Here is a 15161-nt window from a genome sequence, read left to right as displayed (position 1 = left end):
CATTGAGAGCTGGACAAGACAACCAAAGCAGGTTATGGTGCTGAAAGTACCATTATTGTAAACTGGACTTCTACAACTCTTTTGAGGTGTCAGTAGGATGTGGCTTGTTGCAAGGCTAACTTTCTGTCCAACATTATCCTCCTCTCGGCTGGCAGTCAAAATTTCCCCATCCTCCATCATTGGCCCACCTTTGAGAACCTACAAATTGTTTTGTTGTGATATCAAGAGATGTGAGTCAACTATCCTACAGAGACCAAATGATGTTAATGTAAAATATGTTACTGTATGGGCTTCAACAATGAGAAAATCCACTAACATGACAATTTTGCAATATTTTGATTGAGAATGACTTTTTTATACCTCCAAACTTTAACACCCGATATTTTTATTATCTAGAGCTCGTGAATTAATAATTTGATTTGCCATCTTCAGAGAAAAAAAGAAGATATTCAAAACTTAATCTTTTATCTTCAATTTTTAAAACATAATCCATTGTACAGCATTTTGGACTATTAAGAGCTGGGCAAGACAACCAAACCGTGCAATGGTGCTGAAAGTACCATTATTGTAATCTGGACTTCTACAGTCCATTTGAGGGTGTAGTTTTTCTCCCTAAGGGCGTTGTAAAGGACATAAATTAAGGCTTAGAAATAAGAACGTCACAACAACAGTGACGTTGTCTACATATAGAGAGGTAGCAGGAACACCTCTTGTGCAATTCTTAACACCTCCATATACTCCATCCACCATCTAAAGCTGGTATGACACAAGATCCAATAGTGTTGAAAAGTAAAAAGCAATATGATTATTGTAATCAAGACTTCTCCAGTTCATTTAAAGGAATGTTACTGTGATACAGGATTTTCCATCATTAAGAGCTGGGCACGACAAAAGAACCAATAATAGTGAAATTAGCATTTTGGTAATTTCGACCTTTCCAGTCTTGTTTATGTCAGTTGAAATCATTTGAAAAACAAAAATTTATAATGTGTTCCAAAGAAAACTTGTCCTGAGATCTGAAAATTGCTGTTCAAATAAAAACAATGTGAACATTTAACATTTTTGATTCTCAAACAATAACTCATTTCTTGTCATTGCACATTCTTTGTTGGCACTGCAGTATATTTAAAAAAAAAGAAAAAAAGAAAGAAAAAAGAATGGACAAAAAATAAATATGTTACCTCCGGAAAGTTTGTGTGGTGTAAACAATTGGGTTAGTCTGAATTTTTAATGAATTAATATCCAAAACTTTTAATCTTTTGCAAAACAGAAATTTATAATGTCTTCCAAAGATAACTTGTCCTGAGTGTGTTCCAAAGAAAACTTGTCCTGAGATCTGAAAATTGCTGTTCAAATAAAAAACAATGCGTGAAACTTTAACATTTTTGATGTTTCAAACAATAACTCAATTCTTTTCATTGCACATTCTTTGTTGGCGCGTTTGTGTGGTGTAAAGATTTGAGTTATTCTGAATTTTTAATGAATTAATAATTTGATTTGCCATCTTCAAAGAAAAAAAGTAGATATTCAAAACTTAATCTTTTATCTTCAATTTTTAAATCATAATCCATTGTACAGCATTTTGGACCATTGAGAGCTGGACAAGACAACCAAAGCGGGTTATGGTGCTGAAAGTACCATTATTGTAAACTGGACTTCTACAATCCATTTGAGGGTGTAGTAATATCTGCTACTATTTCCTCCCTAAGGGCGTTGTAACGGACATAAATTAAGGCTTAGAAATAAGAATGTCACAACAGTGATGTTGTCTACACATAGAGGTAGCGGGAAAGTATAGGTCCTATTTGTAGGGACAGACAGTGCCACTCTGCACGTTAAAGAACCCTTGTCACAACTCTTTTGAGGTGTCAGTAGGATGTGGCTTGTTGCATTAATAGGCTAAATTTCTGTCCAAAAATATCCTCCTCGGTTGGCAGTCAAAATTCCCCCTCCCTTCACCATAGGATTGGACCACTTTATAGAACCTACAAATTGATTTGTTGTGATATCAAGAGATGTGAGACAACTATCCTACAGAGACCAAATGATGTTAATGTAAAATAGGTTACTGTATGGGCTTCAACAATGAGAAAATCCACTAACATTACAATTTTGCAATATTTTGATTGCGAATGACTTGTTTATACCTCCAAACTTTAACACCTGATATTTTTATTATCTAGAGCTCTGTAAAAAAAAAAAAAAAAAAAAAATATATAAAAAAGAAAATACCAAAAAATAATATGAAAGCAAAATAGAAAACAGAGTTCTTGATAATAAACATTGAGGGTGGGATTATTTTGATATTTTTATGACCCCCGCCTTAAAGTCTTCTCAAGTTATCATATTTAAAACAAAACAAAAATTTGAATGGCAGTTTAAAAAGTATAGGTCCTTTCTGTAGGGACAGTGCAACTCTGAATGTTAAAGAACCCTTGCCACAACTCTTTTGAGGTGTCAGTAGGATGTGGCTTGTTACAAGGCTAACTTTCTGTCCAACATTATCCTCCTCTCGGTTGGCAGTCAAAATTTCCCCATCCTTCATCATTGGCCCACCTTTGAGAACCTACAAATTGTTTTGTTGTGATATCAAGAGATGCGAGACAACTATCCTACAGAGACCAAATGATGTTAATGTAAAATAGGTTACTGTATGGGCTTCAACAATGAGAAAATCCACTAACATTAAAATTGTGCAATATTCTGATTTAGAATGACTTGTTTATACCTCCAAACTTTAACATCTGATATTTTTATTATCTAGAGCTCTGTGAAAAAAAAAGAAAAAAATATATAAAAAAGAAAATACCAAAAAATAATATGAAAGCAAAATAGAAAACAGAGCTCTAGATAATAAACATTGAGGGTGGGATTATTTTGATATTTTTATGACCCCCGCCTTTAAGTCTTCTAAAGTTATCATATTTAAAACAAAACAAAAATTTGAATGGCAGTTTAAAAAGTATAGGTCCTTTCTGTAGGGACAGTGCAACTCTGAATGTTAAAGAACCCTTGCCACAACTCTTTTGAGGTGTCAGTAGGATGTGGCTTGTTACAAGGCTAACTTTCTGTCCAACATTATCCTCCTCTCGGTTGGCAGTCAAAATTTCCCCTACCTTCATCATTGGCCCACCTTTGAGAACCTACAAATTGTTTTGTTGTGATATCAAGAGATGCGAGACAACTATCCTACAGAGACCAAATGATGTTAATGTAAAATAGGTTACTGTATGGGCTTCAACAATGAGAAAATCCACTAACATTAAAATTGTGCAATATTCTGATTTAGAATGACTTGTTTATACCTCCAAACTTTAACATCTGAAATTTTTATTATCTAGAGCTCTGTGAAAAAAAAAAGAAAAAAATATATAAAAAAGAAAATACCAAAAAATAATATGAAAGCAAAATAGAAAACAGAGTTCTAGATAATAAACATTGAGGGTGGGATTATTTTGATATTTTTATGACCCCCGCCTTCAAGTCTTCTAAAGTTATCATATTTAAAACAAAACAAAAATTGGAATGGCAGTTTAAAAAGTATAGGTCCTTTCTGTAGGGACAGTGCAACTCTGCATGTTAAAGAACACTTGCCACAAATCTTTTGAGGTGTCAGTAGGATGTGGCTTGTTGCAAGGCTAACTTTCTGTCCAACATTATCCTCCTCTCGGCTGGCAGTCAAAATTTCCCCTACCTTTATCATTGGCCCACCTTTGAGAACCTACAAATTGTTTTGTTGTGATATCAAGAGATGTGAGACAACTATCCTACAGAGACCAAATGATGTTAATGTAAAATAGGTTACTGTATGGGCTTCAACAATGAGAAAATCCACTAACATTACAATTTTGCAATATTTTGATTGAGAATGACTTGTTTATACCTCCAAACTTTAACACCCGATATTTTTATTGTCTAGAGCTCGTGAATTAATAATTTGATTTGCCATCTTCAGAGAAAAAAAGAAGATATTCAAAACTTAATCTTTTATCTTCAATTTTTAAAACATAATCCATTGTACAGCATTTTGGACCATTAAGAGCTGGGCAAGACAACCAAACCGTGCAATGGTGCTGAAAGTACCATTATTGTAATCTGGACTTCTACAGTCCATTTGAGGGTGTAGTTTTTCTCCCTAAGGGCGTTGTAACGGACATAAATTAAGGCTTAGAAATGAGAACGTCACAACAACAGTGACATTGTCTACATATAGAGAGGTAGCAGGAACACCTCTTGTGCAATTCTTAACACCTCCATATACTCCATCCACCATCTAAAGCTGGTATGACACAAGATCCAATAGTGTTGAAAAGTAAAAAGCAATATGATTATTGTAATCAAGACTTCTCCAGTTCATTTAAAGGAATGTTACTGTGATACAGGGTTTTCCATCATTAAGAGCTGGGCACGACAAAAGAACCAATAATAGTGAAATTAGCATTTTGGTAATTTCGACCTTTCCAGTCTATGTCAGTTGAAATCATTTGAAAAACAAAAATTTATAATGTGTTCCAAAGAAAACTTGTCCTGAGATCTGAAAATTGCTGTTCAAATAAAAACAATGTGAACATTTAACATTTTTGATTTTCAAACAATAACTCATTTCTTGTCATTGCACATTCTTTGTTGGCACTGCAGTATATTTTAAAAAAAAGAAAAAAAGAAAGAAAAAAGAATGGACAAAAAATAAATATGTTACCTCCGGAAAGTTTGTGTGGTGTAAACAATTGGGTTAGTCTGAATTTTTAATGAATTAATAATTAGATTTGTTATCTTCAAAGAAAAAAAGAAAGTATCCAAAACTTTTAATCTTTTGCAAAACAGAAATTTATAATGTCTTCCAAAGATAACTTGTCCTGAGTGTGTTCCAAAGAAAACTTGTCCTGAGATCAGAAAATTGCTGTTCAAATAAAAAACAATGCGTGAAACTTTAACATTTTTGATGTTTCAAACAATAACTCAATTCTTTTCATTGCACATTCTTTGTTGGCGCGTTTGTGTGGTGTAAAGATTTGAGTTATTCTGAATTTTTAATGAATTAATAATTTGATTTGCCATCTTCAAAGAAAAAAAGTAGATATATTCAAAACTTAATCTTTTATCTTCAATTTTTAAATCATAATCCATTGTACAGCATTTTGGACCATTGAGAGCTGGACAAGACAACCAAAGCGGGTTATGGTGCTGAAAGTACCATTATTGTAAACTGGACTTCTACAATCCATTTGAGGGTGTAGTAATATCTGCTACTATTTCCTCCCTAAGGGCGTTGTAACGGACATAAATTAAGGCTTAGAAATAAGAATGTCACAACAGTGATGTTGTCTACACATAGAGGTAGCGGGAAAGTATAGGTCCTATTTGTAGGGACAGACAGTGCCACTCTGCACGTTAAAGAACCCTTGTCACAACTCTTTTGAGGTGTCAGTAGGATGTGGCTTGTTGCATTAATAGGCTAAATTTCTGTCCAAAAATATCCTCTTCGGTTGGCAGTCAAAATTCCCCCTCCCTTCACTATAGGATTGGACCACTTTATAGAACCTACAAATTGATTTGTTGTGATATCAAGAGATGTGAGACAATTATCCTACAGAGACCAAATGATGTTAATGTAAAATAGGTTACTGTATGGGATTCAACAATGAGAAAATCCACTAACATTAAAATTGTGCAATATTCTGATTTAGAATGACTTGTTTATACCTCCAAACTTTAACATCTGATATTTTTATTATCTAGAGCTCTGTAAAAAAAAAGAAAAAAATAGAAAATAGAAAATACCAAAAAATAATATGAGAGCAAAATAGAAAACATAGTTCTAGATAATAAACATTGAGGGTGGGATTATTTTGATATTTTTATGACCCCCGCCTTTAAGTCTTCTAAAATTATCATATTTAAAACAAACAAAAAATTGGGTTGGCAGTTTAAAAAGTATAGGTCCTTTCTGTAGGGACAGTGCAACTCTGCATGTTAAAGAACCCTTGTCACAACTCTTTTGAGGTGTCAGTAGGACGTGGTTTGTTGCATTAGGCCAAATGTCTGTCCAACAATTTCCTCTTCGGTTGGCAGTCAAAATTTCCCCTACCTTCACCGTTGGCCCACTTTATAGAACCTACAAATTGATTTGTTATGATATTAAAGAGATGTGAGACAACTATCCTACAGAGGCCAAATGGTGTTAATGTAAAATAGGTTACTGTATATGGGCTTCAACAATGAGAAAATCCACTAACATTAAAATTTTGCAATATTCTGATTGAGAATGACTTTTTTTATACCTCCAACCTTTAATATCTGATATTTTTATTATCTAGAGCTCTGTAAAAAAAAATTGAAAAAAATAGAAAAAAGGATATACCAAAAAATAATATGAAAACAAAATTTGTAAACAGAGTTCTAGAAAATAAACATTGAGGGTGGTGCAAATGTTGAGATTATTTTAATAATTTTATGACCCCTGCCTGTAAGTTTTCTAAAATTATGTTTAAAACAAACAAAAATTGGAATGGCAATTTATAAAGTATAGTTCCTATCTGTAAGGACAGTACCACTCTGCATATAAAAGAACCCTTAAGCCACAACTCTTTTGAGGGTCAGTAGGTGGGCTAATGCAAGGCTAAATTCCTCTCAGTTGGCAGTCGAAATTTGCCTTAACATGATCATCTGAACACTTGATAGAACTTAAAATTGATGTGTTATGGAATAAAGAGATGTAAGAGAACTATTCTACAGAGACCAAATAATGTTGATGTTAAAAATAGGTTTCTGAAGGACTTCATCAATGAGAATATCCAATATAGGTTAGCAGTAAGAGGCTTAATTGGAGATAACAATCTATTCAATGGAATCAAATCAACAGCCTTATTTGTGATGAAATTAGTCCTTGGAAAACAAAAGAAGGACAGCAATAAAAGACAACTGAATAAACGGATATAACATACATTTTTAGCTCACCTGGTCCATTGTCGTCGTCCGTCGTTAACTTTTACAAAAATCGTCTCTTAAACTAACCAAGATAGCCGACATGGCTAAAAATAGAACATAGGGGTAAAATGTAGTTCTTGGCTTATAACTCATTTAGAGCAAATCTGACATTGTGTAAAATTGTTTATCAGGTCAAGATCTATCTGCCCTGAAATTTTCAGATGAATCGGACAACCCGTTGTTAGGTTGCTACCCCTGAATTGGTAATTTTAAGGAAATTTTGCTGTTTTTGATTATTATCTTGAATATTATTATAGATGGAGATAAACTGTAAACAGCAATAATGTTCAGCAAAGTAAGATTTACAAATAAGTCAACATGACGAAAATGGTCAGTTGATCCCTTTAGGAGTTATTGCCCTTTATAGTAAATTTTTAACCATTTTTCGTAAATCTTGGGAATCTTTTAGAAAAATCTTCTCCTCTGTAACTACTGGGCCAAATTAAACCAAACTTGGCCACAATCATCATTGAGGTATCTAGTTTAAAAAATGTGTCCAGTAACTCAGCCAACCAACCATGATGGCTACCATGGCTGAAAAAAGAACATAGGGGTAAAATGCAGTTCTTGGCTTATAACTCAAAAACAAAAGCATTTAGAGCAAATCTGACAAGTTGCGAAATTGTTGATCACGTCAAAATCTATCTGCCCGGGAATTTTCAGATGAATCGGATAACAGGTTGTTAGGTTGCTGCCCCTGAATTGGTAATTTTAAAGAAATTTTGCTGTTTTTTGTTATTATTTTGTCATGAATCCATCTGTGTCCTTTGTTTAATATTCACATAGACCAAGGTGAGCGACACAGGCCTTTTAGAACCTCTAGTTTTCTAGTTCAGATATTTGCAACTGGGCATAATTGAAACAATGAATATTTAAGTTCATTTCTTCTCTGTTTTGACATATCGAATCAAAAAGATGAAAAAAAAAATCAAAATATTTGGCCATGGGTTTATTAAAAATAAAACACAACAAATAGAATATTAGAAAATTATTTTTAGTATAGCCACTTTTTCACATCAAATTTATTTTTCTGTAAAATTATTTGATTATCTGTTGATTATATGCGGGGTCACTAAAGATTAAAAAAGATGGTTTTTTGGGGGGATGGGGTAAAAGTATAAGAATGTCAACAACATGGCAAAATGAAAAAAAATTAGGTTTTTTTTTTGTCAATCTCCTTTTTTCGGGGGTTTAAAATGGCCTCAAAGTTGGAAAATACATTAAGAAGTACAATTCTTTTAACTTGAGCTATTAACCTATCAATATTTTTTACTCTAAAATTTACTTAAAATTTTACATTATTCTGATGTTGAAAGACTTTGTTTATACATGTCACCTTTAACATCTGATATTTTTATTATCTAGAGCTCTGTAAAAAAAAAAAATATATATGTGAAAAAAAAATAAAATTACAAAAAATAATATGAAAACAAAATTTGTAAACAGAGTTCTAGTTAATAAACATTGAAGGTGGAATAAAAAGTAGGCATATTTAAAATTTCTTTTTATTCAATTTATTTATGATTACAACTCATTACTTATTGGTGACCTCTTTGTACTGAACAGGTTTTTTCTTTCATTTGTATATATTGACTTATTTTGTCTAGCTATACATTTTGACTGGTATTGAAAAATTGTTTTAAAGTTGGAATATTTATTTGGAAGTGCAATTCTTTTAATTTTAGTTATTTGAAGACAACATCTATCTCTTCCAAAAATAACGCTAACAGTGTCTTAAAATGTTGCAATATTTTTTTGATTTTGAATGACTTTGTTTAAACCTGTAACATTTAACATCTGATATTTTTATTACCTAGAGCTCTGTAAAAAAAAAAAAACAAAAAAAAAACAAAAATATATGTGAAAAAAAAAAGAAAATTACAAAAAATAATATGAAAACAAAATTTGTAAACAGAGTTCTAGTTAATAAACATTGAAGGTGGAATAAAAAGTAGGCATATTTAAAATTTCTTTTTATTCAATTTGTTTATGATTACAACTCATTACTTATTGGTGACCTCTTTGTGCTGAACATTTTTTTCTTTCATTTGTATATATTGACTTGTTTTGTTTAGCTATACATTTTGACTGGTATTGAAAAATTGTTTTAAAGTTGGAATATTTATTTGGAAGTGCAATTCTTTTAATTTTAGTTATTTGAAGACAACATCTATCTTTTCCAAAAATAACGCTAACATTGTCTCAAAATGTTGCAATATTTTTTTGATTTTGAATGACTTTGTTTAAACCTATAACATTTAACATCTGATATTTTTATTATCTAGAGCTCTGTAAAAAAAAAAAAAATATATGTGAAAAAAAAAGAAAATTACAAAAAATAATATGAAAACAAAATTTGTAAACAGAGTTCTAGTTAATAAACATTGAAGGTGGAATAAAAAGTAGGCATATTTAAAATTTCTTTTTATTCGATTTATTTATGATTACAACTCATTACTTATTGGTGACATCTTTGTACTGAACAGGTTTTTTCTTTCATTTGTATATATTGACTTATTTTGTCTAGCTATACATTTTGACTGGTATTGAAAAATTGTTTTAAAGTTGGAATATTTATTTGGAAGTGCAATTCTTTTAATTTTAGTTATTTAAAGACAACATCTATCTTTTCCAAAAATAATGCTAACATTGTGTTAAAATGTTGCAATAATTTGATTTTGAATGACTTTATAACCTATAATATTAAACATCCGATATTTTTATTATCTAGAGCTCTGTAAAAAAAAAGAAAAAAAAATATATGAAAATTAAAAAAATTAAAAAAATAACAAAAAAATAATATGAAAACAAAATTGTTTGAGTTCCAGATAATAAACATTGAGGGTGGTTTTAATTAAAAGTAGGCATATTTAAAATTATGTTTATTATTATGTATAGTGCACTGTATAGTTTGTAAAAATGTTTATTGTGAAGTATTGGAAAAATTGTGAAACTTTGGAACTGTTTTTACATGAGATGTATATATTCAGTCTTCAATCATTGTCATGGCAATGGAGGACAATAGAATATTGCCATGAAGAAACTGACTTTTTTATATAAAGAAATATCCAACAAAAGTGTTCAATGATATCTAAAGAGATGAAAGACTGAGAAATACTAAAAGCTCAAATTGAAGTTTTCTATGAGATTGGTGGATTAATTGCATGAACAGTCGGACAACTGGCACACTCATGCTATAAATATAGCTTTTAAAATAAAATAAAGGACTTGTATAATAACATTTATGTTCTACAAAGAAGAAATGCTTCTACATAATGTGCTAAAGAGAAGATATGTTCCTACATAATGCTCTATAGTGAAGACAAATGTTATATAGCACAGACAGATGTTCCTAAGTTGCACGAAGTATTCAGAAGACCGACAGATTCCTTTTACAATGAAGTATCCAGACCACATAGCTGATCAGATTTTCAGCTCTTCATTTCATATTCTGATGTTTTCTTGAGAAAAAACTAAGGTATTAATAAATAGTCTGTAAATAGTGTGTTATTTTCACTGAATATGAATTTTGAATTTCAAGTGTCAAACCTGTTAGTCTGGATTTATTTTATGATGTTCTTGTTTTGGTTATATATGCTTGAAAATATATTTTTGTATTGTTGAATTTTATAACTGGTTCAACGGGAAGCAAAGTTATACTATATATTACTTCTGATAAATGCTTTTTGACTTTTCATTGTCCTGTTTATGAAATCTATATATTTTATCTGAGTTAATTGTAAGACATAACAAAGCGGTTGCTTTTTTTTTTTTGGTTTTTTGCAAGATTCACATGATGTTTTTTTTTGCAAGATTCACATGAATTTTATTTTACAAATTAAAAAAAAAATATTGAATGCAAACGAAGAGAAATAATTTATCAAATCATGAAAAAATATTCCTAGTAACACAAAAAGTAACAACTTTGAGTGTAAGCTGTAAGCTTTCATCTAATTGCAAGTTATAGATCATGGCCAAATTTGAAGAAATTCTTTGATCAATGAGAAGAATAACACTGATGGAGAGAAATAACATAGACAACAGAAATGTATAAAACAAATACCATCTCGATTATGAAAATATGAGATGTGGTATGAATTTGCCAATTAAGACAACTTTACTTCAGTGACCACATCAAATCAATTAGTTTCTTATAGAATTCAGAAAAAAACACTACAAAAAGCTATAGAATTAAAAAAAAAAACACTACAAAAAGCTATAGAATTAAAAAACACAACACTACAAAAAGCTAATTTGAACAGTTACACTTACAGATTATTTCAATTAATTGTTCAGACATGCCATTCATAAAAGGTGAAATATTTTATTGCAGATTAATTGTTCATATTCTTCCTGAAAAGTGAAATATGTGAAATTTAAGCTGGTGAAGATCATGAATTGAGGATTCTTTGCAAACTTGATGACTTCAGATTTCCTGTTCCACAACTTGTTCTAAAGAAAATCCTAGGACTTTGGAGCATAAGATTATATAATCTAGGTATAAACACATTACTTTAAACACATACTATTTATTTAGAAATAATTGTATTTATCAATGTTGAAAAGGGGTAGAAAATAAATTAATTATTTCGTACAGAAACAAGGATTGCCAAACAACACCTTTTACCTAGAAACTTTTTTCTGAGGTTCAGCATTTTCATATTATTCAATCGAGCAAAATGAAATTTCCTTAAAATGCCAACAAATAATCTTTTCATGCTCGGATATTAAGGGTTGATAATGATTCTGTCTTTGATAATAATCACTTTAATCAGATGCCATTTTGTTCTTCAGATTGATGCAGCATTGAATATCTAAAGAGAATGGACAATATTCTGATTAATTAATGGTAAGTGTTTACATAAGAAATCCAGTGGTTTGATTGTCAGGTCAATTATGCATAATACCTGAATAAATACATAAATAAAACAATTTTACAGCACTACAATAGTATTCAGCATATGCTCTCCAATATTTAATTGAAGTCTATTCCAAAATTCCTAGCAATATCTTGTAAATCTGTCACAAGTCTGGTAAGTTTTAACAAATTGATAGAAATATTTTTCTGGGTAATTGTGACATGTATTGGGACCAAATTATGAGCTCAAAGTGATCAGTTTTATAAAGGTATTCTCACTATTACAAAGAACTGTAAAATTCTCAAAAGGTATAAAGTATATATAAATACTGTTCATGCAAATCATCCCCAAAACTATGAAATATTTTCCATGTTTCAGATGTACAAAAAATTGTGCTACAAGTTCAAACCAGCAAAATAAACTGATGGGAGTTAAACATAACACTGAATCTTACTTCATACAAGGTTGGTATTCTTTAACTTCCTTAGGAAATTAATTATCTGTCCATCTGATGTCACAATGTTCTGATAAAAATAAGATGATGTGGTATGGATGCTGATGAGACGACTCTCTACCAGAGACCAAATAATGTAGAAGTTAGCTACTATATCTTTCATAGTGTCAATAAGACAGAGCTGGTTATAAATTAGCTGTTTGACTTGTTCAACTTGTGAATATGATGTACTGGAAAATAACCTGTTGATTAAAGTAAATGTACTTTTGTTGTTGTTCTTCATCATAACAGATAGTTGCTGCAGTGTTTTCAGCTATGAACTATGAACCCTATGGTCAACTTGAACAGTAAATGTTCAATAATGGTAACATTACTTCAACTGCATTAAATATTTTCTCGTACACCTCACGTTGTATTCATATCTGCATGGCTTTATTGAGACTTTGATATACTAAGCCTGCTTTTAGGGGACAACATCAAGGGAAATATTTCTATGGTGTTGTAATTAAGTCTTCAGAACAGTACTGTACTGATCATGATTGCTGTAAAACTTTTTTTCAAGTTATTCTCCTTTTAAATTTGTATTATCCAATTGAATTAACTAATTAAATTTTTGTTTGTAGTGAGGAGGAACAATTAAACTGATGAACTTACAAATATATGAAAGAAAGAAAAACAGACTACATAGCATAAGGAAAGAGACAGATTAAATCATAGAGTAAATGGAAAAAGAAACTAGCAACACTCTGAAATTAACAAGAGAAATAATCACCAATACAGACAGAGGTTAGGTCTCTGACAGTCTCAACGGATGATCATAGAAACATCTGAAGGTTATACAATATGAGAATAACAGAACACATGGAATAAGGAAGAGAAAAATGAACTTGTAGACTAAAGGGTAGATGATATTAGAAAAATACTGAAATTAACAAGAGAAACAATCAGCATAGCAGCTACCTTATCACTGACTCAACTGATGAACATAGAACAAACAACATATTATTAACAGCATAGAAAAACAATCAACACGTCCAAGACTTATATTCTTGTCAATTAAATATGAATGAATTTTCATAATAGTATATGGTCAGCGGGAGAGAGAGAAAGATATAGAATGGTCAGAGAGGGAGAGGGAGAACACTTATAATGATGAGTTGGGAGAGAGATGAAACAAATATTGCAACTTGTAAATTTGTCTTCAACCAAAACACATGGCTTGTGTTGATGTGTCTAACCTTAGACATCTGATATTTTTATTATCTAGAGCTCTGTTAAAAAACAATGTGAAAAATAACATGAAAACAAAATTCAAACAGAGTTCTAGATCATAAACAGTAAGGGTGGTGTAAAAAGTGGGCATATTTAAATTTTTTTTTTTTTTCACCAATATATTTATGAAATTTAAAACTTATAATTGAGAATGTTTAATTATACGTACAATTCTTTTGATTTTAGATATTTGGAGATGAAACCTATTCTTCTCTATTTATTGTACTCTAATAGTGTCATAAATTTGCAATATTCTTATCCATGCTTACACCTTGAACCTTAGACATCCAATATTTTTATTACCTAGAACTCTTTAAAAAAAATAAAAATGACAAAAAATAATATGAAAACAAATTGTAAACAGAGTTCTAGATAATAAACATTAAGGATGGTGTAAATAGTGAGTATGCTTCAAAATTCACACCCAACCCCACCCCAAATATATTTATGAAATTAAATACAACATATATTATTTTGAATGATTTGTGTTCGATAAGTTTTTTCCTTTCATTAGTTATATATATTAAATTGATTGGCAACCTGTACATTTTTCTTATGTATTGAAAGTGGCTTTAAAGTTTACATGTGTAATTGGAAGTAGAATTCTTTTAATATTAAATATTAGAGACAAACCTATCTTCCCCATATATTAAACTAAAACAGTGTCTTAAACTTGCAATATTCTTATTTTGAATGTCTTTGCTTATAGCCTTGGACATCCAAAATGTTTATTATATAGAGCTCTGTAAAAAAAAAAATGTAGAAAAATAAAAATAACAAAAATAAATATAGAAACAAAATTGTAAACAGAGTTCTAGACCATTAACATTAAGGGTGGTGTAAAAAGTAGATATATTTTGAATTCTTAAATTTCCTTAAAGTTTGAATGATTAAATGGAAGTAGAATTCGTTTGATTTTAGATGTTTTGAGATAAAACCTATCATCTCTGTATACTGTGTAACAGTGTCTTTAATTTGCAATATTGTGATTTTGAAAGTCTCTTTTAACAATTAAATTTCCTATCAGTAATTAAAAAAAAGGGAATTTTTCTTGTTATTCACTGCTATTAAAAATGTTTTTGTCTCGCATGCCACGAAAACTTCAGAATGCAAGACATATGAATCTGGCGGCAATAGAAGCTACTTGTATTAATCTATATATTTCAGAAATTGATAGGCTTGGAGGATTCATACCATTAATACAGACGAATGCCATGTTTGGAAGTTTCTGTCTGTCCCATGTCGTTTGTCCTTGATCTCATTTTCATGGTTCAGCAACTGCTTGAAAAAAGTTTTTTTTTATTTAAAATTCTCAATGATGGGTAATAGTATTTGATTGGGTCATTGCAATGTCTATATGTTCTTCAGGCAGGGTTCACCTGACCTCAAACTCATTAATCAAGGTGAAAGTTACATGATTGGATCTGCTTCCCGGACACTGTAAGCAGAAGTTCATCTTTTTAAGTTCACCTGGCCCGAAGGACTAAGTGAACTTTTCACATCACTTGGCGTCCTTCGTCTGTCGTCCTTCGTTGACTTCTACAAAAATCTCCTCGAAAACTACAGGGCCAAATTAAACCATACTTGGC

General features: G+C 30.7%; 1 long non-coding RNA gene across 1 annotated transcript; it reads left to right on the top strand.

Moving 5' to 3' along the window:
* Positions 1–4474: 4474 nt before the first annotated feature.
* LOC143072460 (uncharacterized) lies at positions 4475–14115 on the top strand. Its single transcript, XR_012977193.1, has 5 exons — positions 4475–10465; positions 11321–11485; positions 11782–11836; positions 12225–12310; positions 12924–14115. It is a non-coding gene; the product is annotated as an uncharacterized LOC143072460 (long non-coding RNA).
* The last annotated feature ends 1046 nt before the right edge of the window (positions 14116–15161 follow it).

The sequence above is a fragment of the Mytilus galloprovincialis genome, chromosome 4, assembly GCF_965363235.1.
Source record: "Mytilus galloprovincialis chromosome 4, xbMytGall1.hap1.1, whole genome shotgun sequence".
Taxonomy (NCBI): Eukaryota; Metazoa; Mollusca; class Bivalvia; order Mytilida; family Mytilidae; genus Mytilus; species Mytilus galloprovincialis.
The sequence above is the reverse complement of the archived record's forward strand: the minus strand, read 5'-3'. Positions and strand labels throughout refer to the sequence as shown.